Raw genomic sequence first — 11,010 nt, 5'->3', positions numbered from 1 at the left:
TGACCCAAAGGTTGAAACATTCTAGAGTAGACTATGAGCTAAAGCCACACAGGTTTTAATAAAAATAAGTAACATCATACAAGGTATTTGTCTATGTATACCTTAGTCTAAAACCATAGACCAATAATATAAGATCACAAAATATCACAAACACATCATAACTAAATGAAATATTCTTATAAAATCAGTTAAAAATTGTTGAAGCTGAAATATAATGGAAACATGCAATAAATGACAATTCTGAGAATCATTTACAAATTAAGGGAACTGCATGAAACTTTAAGGCTCTGTAGAGTATTTTTTTTTCTGGAAAGGGCCATCACAAATATAATATTAGTTCTTTTTGTAGGGGTGCAGAAATTGTTCAATAGTAGTGACTTATGGGCAGCAGAGAGAATAAATAGATCACATTTATTTGAACTTTGCCAATTTTATATTGTCTCCTCATTGTCACATTATATTGAAATAAGGCATTCTATCACTGTATTAACCAGTATTTAGAATCTATGAATATTACATCTGCTTTGTGGTAGAGTTACATGTTATTAATTCTAATGATTCACATGCCATAATTATCATAGAAATTTCTATTTTTAACTGATGTAATTTAAAATTTTACTACAGTATGGCATGTTTCACAAAGAGTAAACCAAATATTAAGCAGAGTTTTTTTATTGAAATATCTATAAGAAAATTTTAACTTGATAGGGGGCAGAATGGAAATTACCTAGCCTCAAACTCTAGCACATTAATAATTTGATTAATGCATCTACAAATGACATTGAGACAACCTGTTTTATCTCTATATAAGCATGAATGAATTGTTTTAATTTGGAAAAAAACCAATGTTTATGATAGAGGCTATTTATCATCTTTTGGTTGTAGACAAGAAAATTAATTATGTTCTCAGAACGATTAAAAATAGATTTCACCCAATGACCTCCCTTGGTTTTAGAGAAGAGTATGTTAGGACAGTTTAATGTGCCCATTCTTCATAAATGTGTATATTCACATTATGGAGCCTATTGTTACCTAACAAATGCATTATATTTGAAGAAAATCTGATAAACAATCAATCTTTATGTTTAAATCAAATAGCCAGAGAAAATAGTCATAGGTACTTGAAACACTAAATGAAGCATTTTATTATGAAATAAATATTTAAGTTTGTACTAAAAAATTTTTTCAATTTTTCTCAAAAAAATCATTCTAGCATCCCATTATTCAACATTAAATTTGCAAAAATAATTTTAGTATTTTTGAGACTTTAAGTAATGACCAAATTAAATTGAAACAAAATATCAAGAGTAGTTTTTTCCATCATTAAAATAATTAAGATAATAATATATTAATGTATGCATTTTTCACTATCTATACCAATTTTTTTTAAAATTTTCCTCTTTGATTACACTTGATGGTCATAAAAAGAACACTTTGGGTAGGTGTGGCCTTTTTGGATTGTTGAGCATTTACATAGTTTCTTGATTTACTTTTGAGAAGTTGACCTGGTAACTTTAGTGTTAGTTTTAGCCTTTCATTAATTTTTCCAAAGAATATTATCACTCAGCTGAAAGCATTCAGTGCTTCACACAATGTCTTAGCTTCTTTCAGCAGGACTTTTAAAGAGAATCCAGTTAGGCTAAAAACCACACTGTGTCACCTTCACTAGGAAAGAAAGAAATAAAAAGGAAAATGTTGAAGAAGGAAAGGAAGAAAAATAAAGAAGGAAGGGAGGAAAAGGGAAGAAATAGTTGTATGGTGAATGGACCTGATAATTTTGCTCCTAAACAACAAGATAAAATAAGCTACAATGCAAACCCCATTATGCAATCTCCATTTAGTTTAGAAAGTAAGTAATGTTGATTAAAAACAGCAGATGGTGACTTTGTGATTGTGGACAGTATTCTCTAAAACCTAATTGAAAATGCTTCAGGGGAGAAATATGCAGGTGTACTGTATAGTTACTCAATTTACATTTCACCCTGGATAGACATTATGTATATCTGATCTTAGAAGTGATAGAAAAATCTCATTTTTACCCTACAGGTTCAACTGTTGCTTTGGAGGCTGAGGTAGAATATTGTGAAAAAAAAAAAAACTACACATGTGTATGAGTTGAGAAAAATAAATGTATTTGATTACCTTAAATTTGATTTCATCCAAAATACCTAATTTTTTCCTTCACCTTTATATCCCTTATGTACTCAATGAAGATCATATAAGTACATGGGAAACATGAAGCTATCAATATTCTGTGAGAATAGAATTAAATCCAGATGACACTTCTTTGAGTTTTGACACTTTTAGTAGAAGATGAAAGGTTGTTTATGAAAATTGGATTTCTAAGTTGGATAATATGTTACCTGTGTAAAAATCACATTCAAGACAATAAAAGTAAAAAAAAAGTCCAACATTGAGGGAATACATTTGCAAAATAAATGTCTAATACAGATCTGTTTATTTAAAAAATAATAACAATTAAAACAATGATAAATTATTCAAAAACAAAAATTAGGCAAATATGTAGGAGACTGCTACCTAGACTCCCAAAAGAGCTACACAGAAACTATATTAATTAAATCATTGCTTGCTAGCTCTAGCTTCTTATTGGAAAACTCTTACATCTTAATTTAACTCATCTCCATTAATATATGCATCACCATGAGGTCACGGCCTACTAGCAAAACTTCAACCAATCTTTCTTAGTCTTAGGAGGTGGCTCCATGGTTGTCCCTGACTCTGCCTCCTTTCTCCCAGCATTCAGTTTAGTTTTCACCTCCTCACTCTGTTCTATCCTATCAGGGGCTCAGATAGTGTTTTTATCATTATTATTATTATTAAGCAATGGTATTGACAGTATACAGAGGAGAATCCCTCATCACAAAATCTTTAACAATAGCTCACTAAAGGGAGGAAGGCTGACAAATAAACATATGGAATGCTTTTGTACATATATAATTAAGGAAATTCAAACTAACACAAAATGCCATTAGACACCTGTTTGTGCCTCACATGCAGAATACTGATGCTGTCAAAGGCTGGGAGGATACTCAACAATAAAAATTTCTATGTCCTGTGGGAATTTAAATGATATCTCTATGTTGGAAGACAGTCTTTTCTCCAGAACATTACATATGTTCTCTCCATATGATACAGAAATCACATGCCTGAGTATTTAGCTAAAGATATTGAAAACTTGTCTACACGCAAAAAAACCCATGATCTTTAGAGAAGCTTACTTCATCACTGCAAATTTAAAAGGAGCAAAGATTTTCTTCACTATTCAAATGAACAGAGTTTATGGTGGGTTTTTAATTGTCTTCCACAGGCTCATGTACTTGAACACTCAATGACCTGATGGAGAGGATTTTTGGAGAGTCTTGAAGACCTTTCTGGTGATGAGGCTAAGGTAGAGGAAGTTGCTCATTGGGGTAGACTTTGACCTCACTTACTGTCTTCTTTCTGCAGCTTTCCTGCCTAGATATTAACAAATCCCACCAGTAGAGCTCTAAGTTGTTCCTGACTCAAAGCCTTCATTACCATGATGGACCTATGAACTAGAATATATATTTCAGCTCTTAAGTTGCTTGGAAGGAATTTTATCCGAGCAAGGCAAAATGTAATACTTATAGCATACATAAACTGTACTGCTGTCATATAATGGAATATTATTCTGCACTAAAAATAAGTGAAATTATCAAGCAGAGAAAAGTATTTAAATGCATCTTACTGAGTAAAATATCACTATGGAAAGAATATACAATTCCAAATAGATGACATTCCAAAAATGTGAAAATTGTGGAGACTGTGAAAAGTCTAGTAGCTGCCAGGGTTGGAATGTGAAAAGGGATGAATAAAAAACACAAGATATGCAAATAATCAATGGAGTCTATAAATAATGGTAGATACCTATCATTATATATTTGGGCAAATGCAACTAGTGACTGCTAGAGTTCAAATGTGTAAAGGAATGAATACAAAACAAAGGGGATTTTCAGATAATCATCTGACTCTTAGAATCTTTCCATCGTCTCCGCTACAGAATTCCCTGAGCTTTCAGAAGAAATACTTGATAGAGACCTCCCATTTAGACTCATTATGAATACTGTCTGACTGTGAGTCTCTGCATCTATTCCTATCTTCTGCTAGAGGAAATCACTCTGATAATGACTATATAAGGCACTGATCTATGAATATAGTGGAGTATTATTAGGAATCATTTTATTGATTTTTTTTTAAATTTTAGAGCAGTTGTATTTAGTTATACCCTCTATTTCTGGGCTATCCTGTCTCTAGTGCTTAGTTAACCAAGCAGAATTGAGTATGAGTCCCTTCTTATGGAGTGGGACTCAAGTCAAACCAGACATGGATTGGCTATTCCCAAAAGCCCAGTACTGCCATTTCCTTACTATATTTAGCAGAGAGGACAGACTGTGGGTCAAAGATTTTGTGGAAGGGTTAGTGTCCATAATTCTCTTTGGTAGCCTGCAGAGTACCTTCCCATATCAAAGAGTCTATAATGAAGGGGCAAAGATTTCATGTTGGTACCAGCTCAACCACTTCATGTTCAATGGGTTATGTTGATGCTGTCCTCATCACTGTAAATGTTGTCAGTTTGTAGAGAGCAATCCTTTGTCTTAGCAATAACCTGGATTGTTCGGGTATTTCAATGGGATCCATTTTTTGTTAATAACTCAATTGAATGCAACCCAGTCCCTCTACTGAAAGCCTTGCCTGACTACAAAAAAGAGTCACTTGAGACTGTATCCCCCATGACTGAGATGCTAGTCTTCATAGATTCCTGGAGATTTCCACTACGAGGTTTCCACACCCCTACCCTTGTAACCACCAATTCCAGCTATCTCTCTCTGTACTATATTAATTCCATCCTATCCCTCTCCCCATATCTCTTCATCCCATACTGACTCAAAATTATTGTTAAGACAGTTAAATAAATAAAATATCACAAAGCAATCTATAGGCCACATACTAATATTCTTCCTCTCTAAAACCTTTTGATACCCACTGTTCATAAAATCATATTGAGCTACACTGTCTTCTCCTCTCCTACTGTTATAGCTCATTAAAACCCACTTAAATCACTTAAATGTTTTTATAATCAAATTTCACCAAACAGAAGCATAGTCAGGTCTATCATACCAGTAAACCAGTCCCTGATACCAATTTCTGTCTTATGGTTTTATTGATGTGAAGAGACACCATGACATTTAGTTGGGGATGAATTATAGCCCAGCAGTTTAGTCTATTATCATCATGGCAGGGAAGCATGGTGGCACACAAGTAAATTCAGTGCTGCAAAGGTAGCTGAGAGTTATAATCTGGATCCACAAGCATCAAGAAGAGAAAGTGATCAGAAATCTGACTTGATGATATAAAACTTCAAAGCCCATCCACAGTGGTATACTCCCTCCAAAAAGCCCTACCAACTCTAGCAAGACCATACCTCTCTTTTTTATATCAATCTGAATTTATTGCTGTCAACTTATTAAAAAGAGAGTATTTATTTTATTTTTTAAAAGAAAACACAAAATATCTTCTTTCATTTTTAGATACCAATCCCAATTTCCACTCCCTCCCCTCCTCCCATTCCCTCCACCTTCCCCTCAATTACACACCCAATCCACTCCTCAGAGAGGGTAAGGCGCATTGCTTTGGGGAAGGTCCAAGGCCCTCCCTACTATATATGTGATGTGGAGAATTGTCTGTATTCTGTCAATCATGTTTTAAATAAACACTGATTGGCCAGTCAGGAAGTATAGGTGGGTCAACCAGATTGGAAGTAGAAGTGGGGCAATGAGAACAGGAGAATGCTGGAAAGGAGGAAGCCCATTCCTCGCAGTCTTTCCCAGACCACCAAAGAAGCAGGATGTGACCTGCCCTGTTGAAAAAGGTACTGAGCCATGTGGCTAACATAGATAAGAATAATATAAGTTATAAAAGCTAACATAAAAGCCCCTCATACTACACAATGATTGACAGAATGCAGACAATTCTCCCACACCACTGTGCTCATTCCTGTCTGACTGGAGTTGGTGAGCTCCAATTAGCTTGGTAAACTGTTTCAGTGAGTGTCTCCATCATGGTCTTGACCTCTTTGCTTATATTTTCATTCCTCCCAATCTTCAACTGGACTTTGGGAGCTCAGCCTAGTACTCCACTGTGGGTCTCCGCTTCTGCATTCATCAGGTGGTAGATGAATGTTATATGATGACATTTAAGATATTCGTCAATTTGACTACAGGGCAAGGACAGCTCAGTCACCCTTTCCTCTATTTCTTAGGGTCTTAGCCTGGGTCATTCTTGTGGATTTCTGGGAATTTCTCTAGCATCAGGTTTCTTGCTTGCACAATAATGTCTCCCTCACTCAAAATATCTCTTTCCTTGCTCTTATCTCTTCCTTCCTGCATCTCAACTATTCCATTCTCTCAAGTTCTCCTCTCCCTTCCCCTTTCCCCTATTCTTCCCCTTCTGCCCTCTTTTCTCCCCCAATCCCATGCTCCCAATTTTTTGGGAATCTTAAGACCATACCTTTTAATGCCACTCCTTAAGAACTCAAATATATGAATCTGTCGGGAGTATTCTTACTCATACCATCACACCAAGTTCTTGTGAACAAAAGGAGAGTAAAAATATTGCATTGAGAAACACATCTCAAAGATAAATATTCCCAAGCACCTTCGCCAAACAAAGAACACTCAGCTTCCATTTTTATCCCTACCATAAAAATACCTGCAATGGGAAGAGTTAATCTTGAGTCTCACTAAAGAGAGATAGTGAACTTGAGACCCTCTTTGTGGATCAGAGGCTCCAGATGACTGTTGTTTGTTCATTTCAGAATCTTTACCATTTGGTACTACTAGATAATGGAATTGTCTAATCTGACACTTTGCCTTCTTTCTGATGCTTGCTATTTATTCTTTGATTCCTGCTTTCTGTGTAATGGAGAAAGTCACTCATTCAAAACCACACACAGAGATATTGTTAACTATTCTCACTATTCTCACTATAAACAATATTTTTCTTGATTTTGGATCCAATGTAAAAAACTGTAACAAACAAGTTTAGTAAATATCTTTTCATTAATATAAGTATATATATATATATATATATATCATTATATAATTAATATAATTAAATGAAAAATAAGGTTACTGTAGAATTCTTTGTGTTAAAATCATTTTACTTATGTTAATATCACAGAGTTTTAGATGGAAAATAATGGAGGAAGAAAATAAAATGTAGCTAAATGGCATAACCCAAGCTAAGTCGTAGAAAATCTGCACTTCTCAGAAAATGGTGGCTGCTATATGAAGTCATCATGAATATGTGTGTGTTTGTTGTGTTCCCCCTTTCACCCTAAACAAATGGCTCAATTAAAAACCAGCAGTAGTTACAGCTTTAGAACAAAACCTCATCTCCTTATGCAAAGATTCTGATTCAATTTTAAACAAAACTCTTTGAGAGTATATTTTTGCTTATTTCTCATCATATTTTTTTAACCTGAAACGTATATTTTCCCAAAGACATTATCCAAAAAGTCTTTTCTACTTCCTCCTAGCTAAAATGCCACTGTCACTAGTAGTGCTTTCTGTGTTAGTTGCTTTCCTGCTGCTGTGACAAAATTAAATGACAAAATCAACTTAAGGAAAGATGGCTTGATTTCAGACTACCATTCCTGGAGATACAGTCCATAATAGCAGGGGAGTTGGGGAATACATGGCAGCTCATCACATTGTTCCTATATTCAGGAAGCACAAAGTGGTGATTCTTTTTTGGCTAGATTTCATCTTATAATGAATTTGAGGCACCCCCAAAATGGACTGATGTCAAATTCATTCAGTGTATGACTCCTAACCCCATTATTATAACCTAGAAAAATTCTCCTAAACTTGCTCAGGGGATAACTTACTGTAGAAAAATCTTCACTGATATGACAGTAGGATCCTTTTCCATAACATTCTAGGACCTCTCAAATTGACAATGTTAATTAACAGACCTCCAGATCTATATACATATTTTGTATTTATTTTGCCTGAAACTTTCTTCATCTATGTACCTTTGTCTTAGACTTTCGTTTTAGTGTCTCTTTTCTTTGGTGTGCCCTTTCCTTTTTACTAACTGGCTAATAAATTAGAATTCAGTATCATGATGATTAAAATGAAATGTAAGAAATTTCTTGATTTCTCTAGTTATTCAACCAAGTTCATCTACATATCTTCCTGGATCATCCTTCAAGAGTTCTATAAATTTAACCACGTTCAACAATTACAATTTTATACTTTTAAGTTACTGTCAGTTTTATACTGTTTTTGAATTATTTTCCAATATTTCTATAATTCAATATTGCTATTCTTTTCTCTTTAGCCATAATCCAGAGCATGATTCCTGTTTACAGTAAAAATTTCGTTCTTTGTCTGATTGAATCCTGAAGAGTGGTGTAATAGCACTGTGAAATTTTGATGATCATTTGTCTTTAATAAGAAAGCAAGTGAGGTGATGACTAATTCAGCATATTTTGTCTCCAAACCTCCTTAGTTAATTGCCTGTAATGGAATGATTTCCAAAATTATTCAAATATTTGACAGATAAAAGTATTTGTATACTTAGAAATCTTTTGTTAATTCTGTTTGTTATTTGATAATTTGGAACCAAGAAGCATTCTACCATTGTTCCAAGTTGTGTTTTAGTAGTTTTAATTTTTATCCAGCTGTTTTCTTTCAGTTACAACTTATTAATCAAAAGAATTTGGATTTCCAATATCGGTCTCTTGGATATCTATTGTTTAATGATATTATATTTTAAAGTCAGTATTTTATTAGTGACCAAGTATGCGTACTTCAGTATAACACAGAGTTATACAGTAGTAGTTGAATGAGAAAGGACAAAGAAAAGAAACCAACAGATAGAGCTGCTCACTCTGTTCACAGTCTTCAGTGGCTACTTTCAGCACTGGGTTTTCATTTATATAACTTAGGATGGTGATATAACTTCAGTAGAATACTTGTCTAGCATAGTCAAAGGCCTGCACTGGCATCCCAGCAACTCTGTTCATCAACATAAAAAAAAACCAAAACAATGACTTGTACAATTTCTTACTTTGTTAAATTTAATACCATCAGGAAATTTATTGGTATGTGAGCAAAAAATTTTCTGCTTATCCAAAGATGTACTTAGGGGCCGATATTGATTATGAATGCCCAGGTTCAACCAGTGTCCACATATCTCTCAGAGGAGGGAAGTTTATCTCTTATTAGTTTTATGACATCCATTTTTCAGATCTAGCTTTGTAATTTTAATTAAACTTTGGATTAACTTTACATTTACCTCACTTGGCCATATTATATTTACAAAATTCTTGTATATGTAAAAGGCAATCTCAAAGTCATATGAACTAAAGATTTTTATCTCAATTAGAATGTGATTATCGTGAGTCTGTTTTTAAGTAGCTAAATGCAGCAGTAAGTATTTTTTTTTTTAAAAAAAGGTATATCACTTTTAGCGGAGCCCAACAACATGGGATGCTCTCATACCAAGACTGTGAAGAAGTAGGCCTGGGTCATCATTGGAAATACTGTACATGCCTGGGAAATAGCTTCCATACCAACAAGTGTGTGTGCAAGGAGATAGCCAATATCCCCAGAAAAAAAAATAACATTAAGATAGCCGTCTATATCATGCATTTGTTGGAGAGAATTCAGAAAGGCCCTGTGAGAAGTATCTCTATCAAGCTGCAGGAGCAAGAGAGAAAAAGTAGACAATCCTGAGGTCTCAGCCATTATTCAAGAAACTGTTGAGGTAGAACCTGACAACAAGGGGATGCTGAAGCTTCTAATCTTTGGCAGTCTTTCCAACCTGCAGCTCACTCAGCCTACAGTTGGGATGAATTTCAAAACACGATTTGGAGCCATTTGAGCTTGTTCTGTCATACTTTCATTACAATATTGAAAATAACAACCAGAAAAATAAAAATAGAAATAGTTAATTGTTTGACCTGATATATTACATCCATATTATGAGGATGGACATGGCCTTAGAGAAAAATAAATTTTAATATCAATAAAAAGATATTGTTTTAAATTATAAATGAAAATGATCACAAGGTCCACTTACAGCATGTTTTCATATTATCCCAATAAAAGAAAATCTTTATCATTCCCATACCAACATAAAGTATATGATTACTATTTATTTATTTATTTTACTTTTCTTTATTGAAAACAGATTCTTTTCTTAAACAATATATTCTGATTATTCTGATTATAGCTTCCCCTCCCAACAGGCAAACATGACAAAATAAAATATAATAAGATGAAGCAAATCTTTCATAATGAATTTGGACACAGCAGCCCAAACAGAGGAAAAGAGTTTTAAGAACAGACAAAAAAGTCAGAGACCAACTCATTCTCACAGTCAGATCTTCATAAAAATATTAAACTAATATATACATATATACATATTCATATATATTATTCATGCACTATATGCACAGGAACTGGTTCTCCTGGGATCTTCCTTACCCTCTGGCCCATACAATTTTTCTGCCTCATCTTCTGCAGAATTCTGTGAGTTCTGAGTTGGGGTACTATAATTCATAGCCTCCTATTGTCTTAGTTGTTTTAATATTGAAGTGCACATGAATATATATATATATATATTGTGATATATATATATGATACATACATACATACTCTGGATTATTATTGATTTTTATTGAGCTCTACATTTTTTCTTCTTCTCTTCCTGTCTCTCCCCTCCTCCCTTAACCCTCCCCCAGGTCCCCACGTTTCCAATTTACTCAGGAGATATTGTCTTTTTCTACTTCCCATGTAGATTAGATCTATGTAAGTCAATTATCACATGTACTCACTCATAAGTGGTTTTTAAACATAAAGTAAAGAAAACCAGCCTACAAATCACAACCCCAAAGAACTTAGAGAACAATGAGGACACTAAGAGAGACATACATATTCTGGACCTTAGGCTTGTTCT

The 11,010-nt window shown here is 34.0% G+C and overlaps 1 pseudogene; it reads left to right on the top strand.

Annotated features, from left to right (window-relative positions):
* The first annotated feature begins 9,534 nt into the window (after positions 1-9,534).
* On the top strand, positions 9,535-9,933 carry LOC125411068 (small ribosomal subunit protein eS17 pseudogene; annotated as a pseudogene).
* The last annotated feature ends 1,077 nt before the right edge of the window (positions 9,934-11,010 follow it).

Source organism: Myodes glareolus, chromosome 25, assembly GCF_982192425.1.
Source record: "Myodes glareolus chromosome 25, mMyoGla1.1, whole genome shotgun sequence".
Lineage (NCBI taxonomy): Eukaryota > Metazoa > Chordata > Mammalia > Rodentia > Cricetidae > Myodes > Myodes glareolus.
The sequence above is the reverse complement of the archived record's forward strand: the minus strand, read 5'-3'. Positions and strand labels throughout refer to the sequence as shown.